We start from the raw sequence: 15,360 nt of genomic DNA, 5'->3' as shown, positions 1-15,360 counted from the left end.
TTAAAGGGAAGTGAGATCAAGTCATAGAGGTTGGGTCCATGGAGTGGTATTAGCCAAGGAGTAGGAGTGGTGTCCCTGGCCAAGGTTTGTGGAAGGCTGGAGAGGGATGGCACGAGACAAATGGCTTGGTCACTGTCTTCAGTCCATCCCTAGGATTGGCCGCTGTCGGCAGACAGGCTACTGGGATAGATGGACCTTTGGTCTGACCCAGGATGGCCATTGGAAGCTCAGGGCCCAGGGTTGGGGGTCTCAGTGGACCCCCTTGATTCTCTTGCACACCTGCTCCTGGGTGGCCAGGCTGGCAGCTCTCCTGCCCTAGCTGGCCACTTTCCTGTGCCTAGTGCAGAGATTGTGGACAAGGTCCACGATGTCTGCACTAGCCCAGGCGGGTGTCCGCCTCTTGCGGTCCCGGGCAAGCTGCCGGGAGCCGCCAGCCTGGTCCCGGGAAGAGGGGGAGGGCTGGGGGGCATCGGGTGGGTGGCTCAATCCGTGCCAGGTGCAGGGTCTGCTGGCTGGGTGCTGGCAGGCTTGCACCTGGCACGGGCACCGTAGCCAGCCCGTGCCCCTTTAAGGGGGCCGGGACCGGGAGGGGGGCAGACGAGTTTCCCTGGTGTCGGCCAGAGTGTCCACCAGGGAAAGCTGGGGAGGGCTGGCCTCCCACTAGTTCGAATTAAGGGGCTACACACCCCTTAATTCGAACTAGCTAATTCAAACTAGGCTTAATCCTCATGGAATGAGGTTTTCCTAGTTCGAACTAAGCTCTCCGTTAGTTCAAATTAAAGTCGAACTAACGGTGCGCTAGTGTAGCGCCTATGAAAGTTAGTTCGAACTAACGTCCGTTAGTTCGAACTAACTTTGTAGTGTAGACATACCCTCACTTTTCCTATGATGTCCCTTTTAAGAACAGGCTTTAGGGATAGCATGCAGCTGTTACTGTTTCAGGTGAGAATCAAGGAATTTTGGGGGGACTAATGAGCTATAACAAAGAATTTTTGTTCACTTCCTTTTCTTGTAGTTCTAATCGCTGAGCACTGAGGGGTGTGTCTAGACTACAGTGTTTTGCCGACAAACGTGGCCTTTTGTTGACAAAACTATACCTGCATCTGCAGTACCGCCGCGTTCTGTCAACAGTATGTTGACAGAACGCGGCAGTTTTGTCGACAGCGGTAAACCTCGTTTTACAAGGAATAATGCCATTTTTCAAAATTACTCCTTTGAAAGTACTCTTTCGAAAAAGGGAGCTATTGCATGCAACTGTGCTTTATCGAAAGAGAGCATGTAGAATCTCTTTCGAAAAAGCGGCTTGCTTTTTCAACAGTACTTACTGTAGTCTAGATGCTCTTTTTTGACAGAGGCTTTGTTGACATTATCTGTCGACAAAGCCTCTGTCAAAAAAGGCGTGCAGTCTAGATGTAGCCTAGGATATTCTGATGTAAGGCTCCTTCAGTCTCCTCTTTTGAATTTGTTCCACTGTGGCTAAAATAATCAATGAGTGATTGAAATGAGGGGAGTGGAGTCTGGGTCTCCTACACTCCAGGTGGGTGCCCTAGCCTCCTGCCTAGAACAGTGGCCATGCTTTCTTTCTGTTCTAGTAACTGTATTTATTCACAGTGGCACAATCATCTGAGAGGAGAGAGAGAGAGAGAGAGAGAGAGAGAGAACAAGTAAAAGGCTACATTTAGACTGCAAGCCTCTTTCGAAAGAGGCTTTTTCAAAAGATACTTTCAAAAAGGCCTCTTTCGAAAAAAGAGTCTAGACTACAATCAGTACTTTTGAAAAAGCAAGCCGCTTTTTCGAAAGAGAGCACCCAGGCAGAGAGTGGCACACTTTGGATTACATAGCACATTGTTTCAGAAGAGCACTTTCGAAAAAAAGCATTATTGTAAAACGATGTTTTCTGTGGTTGAAAAAACTTCTGCATTCTTTCAATTTACTGTCGACAGAACGTGGCAGCACTCTAGACACAGGTAAAGATTTTTTGAAAAAAGGCCACTTTTTTCAAAAAATCCCTGTAGTCTAGATACACCCTGAGTGACTGTCGTCCAGCAGTTACCTAATCCCCTTCTTCCAATCATTTCATTACTTAGCCAGATTACAACATCTTCAGTGTGGGAGAATAAAGGAGCTCCACAGCAGAATATCCCATAATTAACTTATTCAGACACTCTCCCTCGCGGTTGGGAGACCTTTGGTCAAATTCTCTTGGCCCCCTCTGACAAAGATGGAAATTGATCCTGGATCTCCCACATCCTGGATGAGTGCTCCCACGACTGGGCTGATAGGTATAAAGTAGGCAATGCTACTTCCTCATCCTACTTCCTCCCATCTCATCTTAGCAGTGCATGTGACTTATAGAGCTGAGTGCCCTTCTTCCTGTGGTTTGCAATTCAGTCTGGGACTTAGGTGGGAAATAGGCACCCAGATGCCTAAGGAGAACTAGAAAGTCCTACTGAGGCCAGGATCTGAATGAGCAGTGCCCTGATCCAATGATAAGTGAGGGCTGCACAGTCCCCAGCAACGGGACAGCCTGACTTTACCCAAAGGCTGTGTCTAGACTGGCAAGTTTTTCCGCAAAAGCAGCTTTTGCAGAAAAACTTGCCAGCTGTCTACACTGGCCGCTTGAATTTCCGCAAGAACACTGACGATCTAATGTAAGAAATCAGTGATTCTTACAGAAATTCTATGCTGCTCCCATTCGGGCAAAAGTCCTTTTGCGCAAAAGCTTTTTTGCAAAAGGGCCAGTGTAGACAGCTCAGATTTGTTTTGCGCAAAAAAGCCCCGATTGCAAAAAAGCCCCCATCTAGATTGGCACGGACGCTTTCCTGCAAAAAGTGCTTTTGCAGAAAAGTGTCCTGCCAATCTAGACGCTCTTTTCCGCAAATGCTTTTAATGGAAAACTTTTCCATTAAGAGCATTTGCGGAAAATTATGCCAGTCTAGACGTAGCCAAATAGTTTAGTTTCTGTTTTGGTTTGGAAACTAAGAGAAAGGTGCTGCTGCTGCAGGAGTCCCTGATAAACTCTTACACTTCCCAAAGGGAGTTTTGCTCTGCTCTGAGACTTGAGCTGTATGAACCCGGCAGCTCCAGCACTGCAGTGACCAACATCCTGCAGAGAGAGACTCAGTCAGAGACAAGCTACGATTCCAGGAGAATTCTAGAACAGGGAACTAACAGGCATGACTGGAATCAGGAGAGGACCCTCCCCCACCCAGGGGTGCAGAAAAAGGAAAATCAGCTTTTATTTACTGTCCAACAACACAGCGCTGCACATTCCATCTCTAGAGCTTCAACCTCCATTGAACCATCTGCCTTGGAAGGGTGCCAGGGAAGGAACTAGAAGTTTGCAGAAGCTGTTAGTGGTGAAAAATAGGAAACTGGTTTATTTGTTAAAGATTATTATTAATCATTGGTTAACCTTAAAGCCTTTCTTCCACAGAACCTTATTTCCTGTTCCCAGTGAAGTCCCTCTTTCACATGCTATTATTTGTGAGTGAGTCTGTCCTTTGCTGTGTTTGGTTTATGTACTTTGTTGACCCTTGTGTGCTGGGATTTACATTCTCTTTCCAGATGGCAGCATTAGTATTCATTTTCTCAAGGGACAGCACCCTTGTGTACATGACACAAGGAAGAGTCACCTGAAGTGGAAGCACCAGGTGCCAGAAAAAGAACTTTTTAAATTGCTGTGAGATGCAGGAATGCATTCATTAAATGGAGTGCTGATGGTTACTCCTAGTGCTGAATAAAAAAAATGATTAACAAAAACAGTTTCAGAGAATCCTTATGTTTATGGGAAATAAAACTATTTTGGAAGATAGGAAAGATTGTCAGATATGTTATTAGTTGGTTGGATTTATTATGTAAGCAGGGTCAGGGTAAACTCTATCCTGACATCTAGTGGCGAACTGTGGCAAGTGGTGCAAAGAGACTTCAGGGGCTGAGCCCAATTTGCATAGACACACCCACCCTGTCTAGTATGCGCCACAGCAGCCCAAATCGTCACTTTGGCCACTGTGGGAGCCCCAGTCTCTCTCTTATTAAGGCAGAGGGGATAAAAGTGTTGTTACCCTGATTATGCGAATCAAGGACAATGGAATGGTGGAACTGTTTATGACAGAGGGATTCGCCATAAACTAAGTAGCACTCGCTAGGCATGGGGCATGGGTTCCAAACCCAGTCAATTTGAGAGAGGTTGGGGATAGGTCTTGGTACCTGGTGGTAGGGCCCTGTCTGAGGGCCTAAACAACACTGATTGCACTCCCTCCTCTCTCCACTGTGGAATATCAGAGTTAATTTAGATTCCATTAGGAGTCTAGTTGTGAGCTGTGGAGCTAACTTTGCTGTGGGCCAGTGCTACGAGAGCTGAAATCACTGTTGCTGAGTGTGGACAAGAGCTGAAATCACTGTTGCTGAGGGGAGCCTGGCGCTGTGCTGTGGACAAGAGCTGAAATCACTGTTGCTGAGCGTGGACAAGAGCTGAAATCACTGTTGCTGAGGGGAGCCTGGCGCTGTGCTGCTAGCAGAGCAGTTTGCAAGGGGCAACCAGCAAGCGCAGGTGGACAGTAGATGCAGCTGGCGGGGCGACCTGAGGGCAGACAGCGGAGTGGCTGACGGTGGCCTGCGGCTGGTAAGAGCGGCAGCTGGCAGAGCAGCGGCAGGAGCAACCAGCTGGCAGCCCGGAGCAGGGACCGAGACGGTTGGTGGATTTGCGGAGCCGGACAGTGGAGGCGGCTCGCCTGATGACAAGTGGAGTGTGGCGGAGTGACTCACGTTGACGGCGGCGGCACGGAGAGGCGGAGCCACCGCCGGGCCACGTAAGGTGCATCGATCCCCCCACCCCTCCAGGTTGGGATGGTGAAACCCTGCCGGGTGGACTTTTGAACCCTGGGACGGCACTGACCCAGGGCTGAGACTCTTGAGGGTGTTGGACTTTTGGGACGTTGGGGAGATTTGTGGCTGGGGGGAGGGCCTTTGCTCATTGTTTGATTGGTAAATCCGAGTTGTGGTGTTTCCCCAATTTAATGCAGATGTTGGTTACCTCATGTTATTAAAGGTTTGCTACTATACTGAGGCTCTGTGCTTGCGAGAGGGGAAGAATTGCCTCTTGTGAGGCACCCAGAGGTGTATGTAAGATTTCCCAGGTCACTGGGTGGGGGCGGCCTGGCAGAAGGGTTACAATTATGTCTATAAAAAATCCAAATTGGAGTAAGTTGTTTGTAGTGTTGTGGTGTAAGGTCATTGCACAGAAATAAAATAGATTCTTTGCATTGGTCTTCACAACTGAGGACATGAGAGACTCGCAAACCCGAGCCATTCTTTTTAGGTGACAAATCTGTGGAACTGTCCCAGACTGAGGGGTTATCAGAGGAGGTTTTCGGTCAAATTTATAAACGAAACAGTAATAAGTGATCAGGACCAGTTGACATTCACCCAAGAGTTCTGAAAAAACTCAAATGGGAAATTGATAAATGTGGTTTGTAAGCTATCCTGTAAATCAGCTTCTGTACCTAATGATTGGAGGATAGCTAATGTGTATGACAATTTTTTAAAAGGGGATCTAGGGTTGATCCTGTCAATTAAAAGGCCAGTAAATCTAACTACAGTACTGGACAAATTGGTTTAAAAAAACAGAATTGTAGGGACATAATTTGTTGAGGAAGAGTCAAACATGTTTATTATAAAGGGAAATCAATGTAGGATTGAAGAATAAAATCACCCTTTGAATGAATTGAATCTACCAATATAACATTATGTAACCTCATGAATTGTGGACCACTTTTTTATTAATGGAATTTTATAAATGAAACCGTGTTAACCACTTTTGGATGAATTTGTTTGTAAACTGTTAAGATTTGCCTTTGAAGAACCTGTTATTGAAACTTTTTATATATTGAAACAAAAAACAGGACTATGTAGCACTTTAAAGACTAACAAGATGGTTTATTAGGTGATGAACTTAATAAATCCACTTTAAAGTGCTACATAGTCCTGTTTTTGTTTCAGCTACACCAGACTAACACTGCTGCATCTCTATAACTATTTTTATATATTGTAACTAAAACCTCATTTTAAACTGTTAGTACATTGTAACGTAAGTGACTCCGTATTGTAACTGAAACCCCATTTTAAACTTTGTACTGCCTTAACTTAGTAAAAAGTTAGGTGTGTGCCTACATAATTTCATTTAAAAGTGTGATGTGGGATGTGTGTAAAGAGATCGAGTTCCAGAAGCCAGCCTGTCTGAGTGACCAGCTGTCAGCAGTCTTCCCTCTAAGATGTGTAGCAGCACAGCTTCACAGGTGATTAGTCAGAAACCGCCCAGTCTGTCAGCTCTGTGCAAGGAGCCCTGAGCCTCTGACAGAGAGGGGCTGATTAATCATTTGTGAAGCTGTGCTGCCATGCAGCATAGAGGGAACACTGACTACCAGTACCACCTCGATGGTGGAAGAACAATGTGAGTGAGCTCTGCAAAAGATCCCACCCAAAAAAGAGAGAGAGAAAAGCCCCATCAAGAAAAGATCGCTGTTGCATCTGCCATTAACTTATAAGTCAAGGTCATACAATGCTCTGGGGACAGTAGGACTCCATGGAGTAAAACAAATAAAAATATGGGTGCAAACCTGAAAGACTGGTTCCTTAGGTTCAACATTCATCCTCTGGGAGCATTAGTGCACACCAATGTAACCTGGCTCCCCTTCTCGTGTCTAGACCACCTGGCCACTGAACTAGTATGAGTAACTCAGGCTGGTACTTATATTCCATCTGTACAACTGTGTGTATGAGAATGTGTTTGTGTGGTTAATATTAGTAGCTAGGGACAGTAAATTAATTCTGAATTCAGAATAAATGTGGCATATTGCTTTATCCCCCTAACAAGATTTTGCTAGCTCTATTTCTCGAAGTGTAACAATCATTCCTTGCCGATCTACTAGAATTCTTTGAGAGGGTCAATACAGGCAGTCCCCGGGTTACGTACAAGATAGGGACTTTAGGTTTGTTCTTAAGTTGAATTTGTATGTAAGTCGGAACTGGCTCCAGATTCAGCTGCTGCCACTGAAACTGACCAGGGGCTGACTACAGGAAGCCGGAGGCAGAGTTGCTCTGCCCCCAGCTTCCTGGAATCAGCCTGATCAGTTTCAACAGCTGCTGAATCTGGAGCCTGGAACAGAACAGCTGGGGCGCTGCCTGGTAGGCTCCCACAGGACCAACCCAGCAGCACCCCAGCTGCTCTACCCGAGGCGTCCCGCAACAAAAGCCTGGTCTGCTGGGGGGGGCGCACTAGCTGCGTCCCCTCCCCCCCCAGCAGACCAGGGAGACCCGAGCAAAGCCGCCCAGGCGGCAAGATCCCCGCCGCCTGGGCGGCTTTGCTCCCAGGCAAACGAGCAAAGCCGCCCAGGCAGCGGCTTTGCTCGGGTGTCCCTGGACTGCTGGGGGGGTCCAGCGGCTTTGCTGGACCCCCCCAGCAGACCAGGGGTTCAGGAGCAAAGCCGCCCAGGCGGCGTGGGTCCCGCTGCCTGGGCGGCTTTGCTCCCGGGCAAACGAGCAAAGCCGCCCAGACGGCGGCTTTGCTCGGGTGTCCTTGGTCTGCTGGGGGGGTCCAGAGGCTTTGGTGGACCCCCCCCCCCAGCAGACCAGGGAGACCGGGAGAAGCTTTTCTCGCCTTGGAGGACACGGGTGGCGACCCGCCACCCATGAGCTCCGGGGCAAGAAAAGCCCCGTTCATAAATGCGGATCCGACATAAGTCATAGAACACGAGAACTGGAAGGGACCTGAGAGGTCATTGAGTCTAGTCCCCTGCTCTCATGGCAGGACCCAGTACCATCTAGATCATCCCTGACAGGTGTCTGTCTAAACTGCTCTTAAATATCTTCAGTGATAGAGGTTCCACAACCTCCTTAGGCAATTTATTCCAGTTCTTAACCACCATGGCATTTAGGAAGATTTTCCTAATGTCCAACCTAAACCTCACTTACTGAAAATTAAGCCCATTGCTTCTTGTCCTATCATCAGAGGACAAGGAGAACAATTTTCCCCCTCTTCTCTGTGACACCATTTTAGATACCTGAAAACCATTATCATGTCCCCTCTTAGTCTTCTCTTTTCTAAACTAAACAAGCCCAGTTCTTTCAGTCTTCCCTCATAGGTCATGTTCTCTAGATCTTGAATCATTTTTTGTTGCTCTTCTCTGGACCTTCTCCAATTTCTCCACATCTTTCTTGAAATGTGGTTCCCAGAACTGGAAACCATACTCCAGTTGAGGCCTAATCAGTGCAGAGTAGAGTGGAAGAATGACTTTGTGTCTTGCTCACAGCACTCCTGTTAATGTACCCCAGAATCATGTTTGCTTTTTTTGCAATAGTGTCACAGGGTATGTCTACACTACAAAGCACACTATGCAGCCATTATTTCAAATTAACTTTAATAGCATCTACACATACAAACCGCTATTTCGAAATAAATTTGAAATAGTGGAGCCCTTATTTCGAATTTGGTAAACCTCATTCTACAAAGAATAACACCAAATTCGAAATAGCTAATTCAAAATAAGTGCTGTGTGGACACTTATTTCGAATTAGGGGGCCTCCAGCCCTTCCCATGGAGCCCTGGTGGCCACTCTGGGCACAAGCAGAAAAACTAGTCTGCTCCTCCCGCAGCCTCGGAGCCCTTAAAGGGGCAGACTCTGGCCACAGTGCCTGTGCCAGTTGCCAGCCTGCCAGCACACAGCCAGCAGACCGTGCACCTGACACAGGATGAGCCAGCCACCCGCTGCCACGCAGCCCTCCGCTTCTTCCCGGGACCAGGCTGGCAGCTCCCAGGAGCCTGCCAGGGGCCACAAAAGGCGGGCACCTTCCTGGTCTAGTGCGGAGATCGTGGACCTCATTGAGGTTTGGGGGAAGGCCTCCAATGCCCACGATCTCCGCACTACATGCAGGAATGCAGCCGTCTACAGCCGCATGGCTGCCAGCCTGGCCACCAGTGCAGCCAGGAGCAGGTGCGGAGCAAGATCAAAGGGCTGCGGCAGGCCTATGCCAGGACCTCCCAACCAGGGGCTGACCCAGAGGCCTGCCTGCAGTTCAAGGCCCTGGACCGCACCCTGGGGGGTCAGACGGTTCGTGATCCCCTGGTTGTCATCGACCCTGGGGCAGAGGGCCCTGCCCTGACACAGGGGAAGAGGAGGACGACGACAGCCAGGAGCCTGCAAGCAGCATGCCCTGCACTCAGGACCCCCGAGCCATCCCTGAGAGCCCATCAGCAGCCTCATCTGAGGCCAGGGAGGCCTCCACATGTGAGTGACATCACGGTCCCCTTATGCAGAGTGTGTGTGGGGGGGGGGGGGGAGAGAGCCCAGGGCCATGCGCGTCAGCCTTGCTGACCATGGAGCAGGCAGCAACCCGTGCCTCTGCCATGCCATCCAGGACATGTGGCCCCAGCTGGGTGCCATGCAGGGGCCCTGGCCTGTTCCCCGCACGCGTCTTCGCGTGAAGGCACATGACAGGCTCCTGACCCCGGGGAGAGACACTGCACACTACCCTCCCTCCAGACGCCCCCTCTACACAGAGGCAGGGCACATCTCCTCCATCTCTCCCCCACCATACTATAGGCAGCACAGGGGCTGGGGTGCAGACCTGGGCCAGCTCACACCCCTGGGGATAGCAGGTGCAGAGACCTGCCGTCCTCGCCTTGCAGAGGGGGGCTGGCTTTCACCCACTGTGCCCCCAAGGAGAACTTGCCACTTCTCTTGTTTCACCACAGCCGCAGCACCTGTGAGTGCAAGACGTACCACCATGCCTGGACCATCCACCTCCACCCAGGCCAGCAAGTGCACCTGCAACCTGGAGGAGTTCCAGAGGCAGCAGCTGTGGTTACAGGGATGGAAGTTCCACAGCCAGGAGCACTGGGTGCAAGAGAGACCTGCCGCTGCGGTGGGAGAGCTTGCTGGAGCTGCGGGAGCAGGGCCGTGCCCTCTGCAAGTACCTGCAGGCCCTGGCGGACCAATTGCTGCCTCCTGCTGCTCCAGCCCCTGCGGCCACCCCAGATCTTGCTCCTCCTCCCACCCCTGCTCCCTCTCCTGCTTCCTCTGCACCCCCCTCCCTTCTGCCCCACCCTCCACACCCACTCCCCCCGGGAATTCCGAGGCCCCCACACCCACAGTGCTGTGAGATGTGAGGGCCAGCAAAACGCCCAACCCTGAGCTTCCCCTCCCCCTTCCTTCCCTTGCCTCCCCCTTCCAGCTCCCTCCTCCCGGGTTTCCCCCCTCCCCTCTTCCGCCCTCATTCCCCCCTCCTCCCATTCCAGTTATGTTAAATAAAGAGAGTTTTTTGTGGCAACACAGGTGTTTTTATTGTATATCAGGAAGGGGCCTTAGGGAGGGGAAAGGGAAAGGGAAAAGGAAAGGAGGTGGGGGTGGAATTTAAGGCACAAGGCCCCAGTGGGGCACACCGGGGGGACTTCAGTCCTCGTCCACCTGGAAGCTCTCCCACAGGGCTTCCCGCATGTGGACAGCCCCCTGAAGGGCCTCCCAGCTGGCAGCCATGCGGGGCTGTGCGTACTGCGATCCAGACTGGCAGGAAAGCCTCCCCCTTCCTCTCACATAAATTGGCCCCCCTCAGCCACAGTGCAGGCTCTGCTGAGCCTGGCATTGAAGGCCTGCTGGCAGGGGCTGATGTGTCTCGTGTAGGGCTTCATCAGCCAGGGCTGTAGGGGGTAAGCCACATCTCCCAGCAGGCACACTGGCATGTCCACGACCCCTACCCTGATGTGGCAGTCAGGGAAGAAAGTCCCAAAGTGCAGCCTCTGGTACATGGAGGAGTCGCGGTACACCCGCGCTTTGTGTGCCTTGCTGGACCAGCCCACATTGATGTCTGTGAACTGGCCCCGGTGGTCAGACACGGCCTGCAGGATCACGGAGAAGTTCCCCTTCCTGCTGATGTAGAGGGAGGCCTGGTGGTCTGGGGCACGGAGGGGGATGTGCGTCCTGTCAATTGCCCCCCCGCAGTTGGGGAAGCCCAGGGCACCAAACCCCTGGATGACAGCATCCAGGTCGCTGAGGCGGACGACTCTGAGGAGCAGCACCCTGTTGATGGCCTTCACCACCTGCAGAGAGACACACAAAACTGAGGGTCACTGAGCCCGGGTGGCTGGGAGTGTTCATTCCCCACCACTGCCCCACACCCCACTCCCAGGAGCAACTCCCGCTGCAATCCTGGCCACCGCGGGTGGGTTGTAGCGTGGCCAGGACAGACCGAACCCTCCCAGGGAGGGCACTTTCACCACCTCCCCCCGTTTTCACTGGGGTAGCCCATGTCCTCTTTGCAGCCCTCCACCCCCCGGCCCAGTGGCCGGTGAGTGCCATAACTGTATGAGCACCACTCCGATGGTGGATCTCCCCACGCCGAACTGGTTCCCAAAGGATCGGTAGCTATCCGGCGTGGAGAGCTTCCAGAGGGCGATGGCCACCTGCTTGTGGAAGGGAATGGCGGGCTTCATGCGTGTGTCCCATCGCCGCAGAGCAGGGGCAAGCCACTCACAAAGCTTGAGGAAAGTGTCCTTCTTCATCATGAAATTCTGGGTCTACTGTTGATCTCCCCAGCACTCCAGGATGATGCAGTCGCACCAGTCGCTGCTGGTGTCCAGATGCCAGATGCAGTGGGGCACGCTGGCATCCGGGAGCCGCTCCTCTAGAGCCCCCAGCAGGGGCAGGGGCAGGGGGCTGGCCTGCAGCAGAAGGTGCCAACAGCCTCCAGCAATTGCTGCCAGGCTTGCAGCAAGACGTTCAACATGAGCACCAGAGTGCTCAGGGGCAGCTCTGGCTCCATGGTGCTGAGTGCTGCAGTGTCCCAAACGAGAGCAACCAGAGCAGGCGGAGAGGAAAATGCTTTGCTGTCCCTTGAAAAGGTAGGCAAGCAAGCGGGAAAGCTGAGAACCAGCTGTCCAGGGGGGTCCTTTTAAGCACGAGCCTCAGATAGCCTCAGACAGCAGCCACACAAAGCAACTACTGACCTGATGCCCTGCTGGAACTGGTTTCAGCCGCCCTTAAATGTGATCCAGTGTCCAATCAGTGTGGATGCACTATTTCTAAATAGCAAAATGCTATTTTGAATTAGTTTTTGTGTCTAGATGCGTTATTTCGATTTAGCTTATTTTGAATTAACTAATTCGAAATAGCACTGTAGTGTAGACATACCCACAGTGTTGACTCATGTTTAACTTGTCATCCACTATGACCCCTAGATATCTTTCAGCAGTACTCCTTCCTAGACAATCACTTCCTTTTCTTTATGTGTGAAACTGATTGTTCCTTCCTAAGTGGAGTACTTTGCATTTGTCCTTATTAAACTTCACCCTGTTTACTCAGACTATTTCTCTAGTTTGTCCAGATCATTTTGAATTTTGACCCTATCCTCCAAAGGACTCGCAACCCCTCATCTGCAAACTTAATAATCGTGCTCTCTATGCCATCATCTAAATCATTGATAAAAACATTGAGCAGAACTAGCCCCAAATACACCAATATATCAATTTCCAGAAAGCCTTTGGCAAGGTTCCTCAAAGGCTCTTTGGCAAAGTAAGCTGTCATGAGTTAAGAGGGAAGATGTTCTTATGGATTGGTGATTTGTTAAAAGATAGGAAACAAAGAGTGTGAATAAATGGGCAGTTTTCAGAATGGAGGAAGGAAACTATGGCGACTCCCTCCCCACACATCCATATTAGGACCAATCATATTCAACATGTTCATAAATGATCTAGAGGGAGGGGTAAACAGTGAGGTGACAAAATTTGTAGATGATATAAAACTGCTCAAGATAGTTAAGTCCAAAGCAGATTGAAAGAGCTTCAAAAGGATCTCACAAAACCAGGCAAGTGGGCAACAAAATGGGAAATGAAATTCAACGTTGATAAATGCAAAGTAATACATAATGGAAAACATAATCCCAACTATACGTATAAAATGATGAGGACTAAATTAGCCGTGGAGAGGTCTCTGAAAACATCCATTCAATGTGCAGCGGCAGTCAAAAAAGCAATTAGAATGTTGGGAATCATTAAGAAAGGGATAGATAATAATTCAGAATATTTTATTGCCTCTAAATAAATCCATACCACACCCACATCTTGAAAACTATGTGCAGATATTGTCGCCTAATCTCAAAAGAAGAGATACTGGCATTGGAAAAAGTTCAGAAAGGGCAATGAAAATTATTAGTGGTATGGAATGGCTGCCATATGAGGAGAGATTAGTAAGATTTTGATTTTTTTAGCATTGAAAAGAGATAACTATGAGAGGATATGATAGAGATCTATAAAATCATGACTGATAGGGAGAAAGTGAATAAAGAAGAGTCATTTTCTACTTCTTATAACACAAGAACTATGGGTCACCAAATAAAAATAGGTAGCAATTTTACAACAAACACAAGAAAATACTTCTTCCCACAATGCACAGTCGACTGGCAGAACTCCTTGCCAGTGGATGTTGTGAAGTCCAAGACTATAACAAGGTTCAAAAAAGTTCTAGATAGATTCATGGAGGTTAGGTCCATCAATGGCTATTAGGCAAAGATGGTATTCCCAACCTACTTGTTAGAAGCTGGAAATGGGCAACAGGAGAGGAATCATTTGATGATTACCTGTTCTGTTGGGGGCACATGGCATTTGTTCCCTCTAAGCTGCATTGCAGCCCAGCTTCACAGGTGATTAATCAGCCCCGCTCAGTCAGAGACTCAGGGCTCCTTGCAGGGAGCTGACTGACTAGGCGGGGCTGATTAATCACCTGTGAAGCTGTGCTGCCACATAATTTAGAGGGAACACTGGCACATGGCATTGGACACTGTCAGAAGACAGTATACCGGGCTATGCAATGAGGTTTAACAGGTAGTTCGAGCTAGGGCTTTATTTCGAACATGAGGAGTAACGGTAGTTCGGAATAGGAAGCCTAGTCTGAACTACCTAGTTCGTCCCGCGTGTAGCTGCGGGGCACAGAGTCCGCAATAGCGGACATTTAAAAATGGCGGCGCCCGGCAATATGCAAATGAAGCCCGGGAAATTCAAATCCCGAGCTTCATTTGCAACTCCGGTTGCCTACATTACCACCCTAGTTCGAACTAGGGTGGTAGTGTAGACTTACCCTTATAGACTAACAGATGCATGGGAGCATAAGCTTTCGTGGGCAAAGACCCACTTCATCAGATGCATGTGAGACCCACAAAGTGGGTCTTTGCCCACGAAAGCTTATGCTCCAATACATCTGTTAGTCTATAAGGTGTCACAGGACTCCTTGTCACTTTTGCAGCTCCAGACTAACACAGCTACCTCTCTGATACTTGATTATTGATGTACTTAAAGTTATGTAAATCCATAAGTGTTGGCTGGAACAGAGTCTAGTTTTCCTTTTCGTGTTTCTCAAGAGAGCAGAAAGTGTTGACTGCATCTAATCATTTTGGAATACTGAGCAGTGAAGGTCAATGACCCTGCAGACATTGCTTCACCCTTATGAACTAAAATATTGAATTTCTAACATACTTGTGTTAGGAATAGTCAGAACTGATAGCATGATGTTAATAGAATTATTAGCCTGGGGAGTGAAACATCTGGAGAAGTTGGTATTCCATTTTGACTTCTTAATTATTGTCTCTGTAAAGGATTTTCATATTTTATAGATTCTGGATCACTGTCTGATCTGGATAACTGATCATTTTTTTTCAATTCAGCTTTTTTTTTTAAACAAATACTGTCCCTTTAACTTTATGTGGCTTTGTGTATGTGTAATTTCCTTTCTCTATGGGGACATTCAAATAGCTCTGGACAAACAGATGTGAGACAATTATAAAGATTCAATTTGAGGATTTAGTTTGGACACCCATTGCTTGTACTTTCTTCTGTGTTGTTACGAGTGAATGTTTGGATAAAATTGAATAATATTGAGTCTGAGAATCATATCAGAATGTGATCTCCTTCCTGGCAAAGGAAAATATCTTTGTCCTAAGATAGCCGCTGTTATCTTAAATTACCTAAACAGCATTTTGTTCAAATCCTTCAAGTACCTTTTTGACCCAGGCACCTGTGGCTGAACACATATTGCTTATATCCTGTAAGCCTTTTAAAATTGATTTCCAGCTTTTTCCTTTCAAATATTAATACATGTTTAAAATTTATTTCCACTTTGTTCAGTGTGCTGGGCTTACTTTAGATTTCAAAATGTTAGCATTCATCTAGCAGTGACAGATTTTTTTTTTATGGCAAAGCTATGTGTCAACATTATTTAATTTAAAAAACCCGACGTTTTAATTAGACTCATTTAGCTGCAAGTCCAAAGAAATTCCTACCGTAGCACACATGACTGACTCACTACTTTGTTACTCCAA

This window comes from Pelodiscus sinensis, chromosome 1 (assembly GCF_052426305.1).
Source record: "Pelodiscus sinensis isolate ZL-2025 chromosome 1, ASM5242630v1, whole genome shotgun sequence".
Taxonomy (NCBI): Eukaryota; Metazoa; Chordata; order Testudines; family Trionychidae; genus Pelodiscus; species Pelodiscus sinensis.
This window is presented reverse-complemented; position numbering follows the sequence as displayed.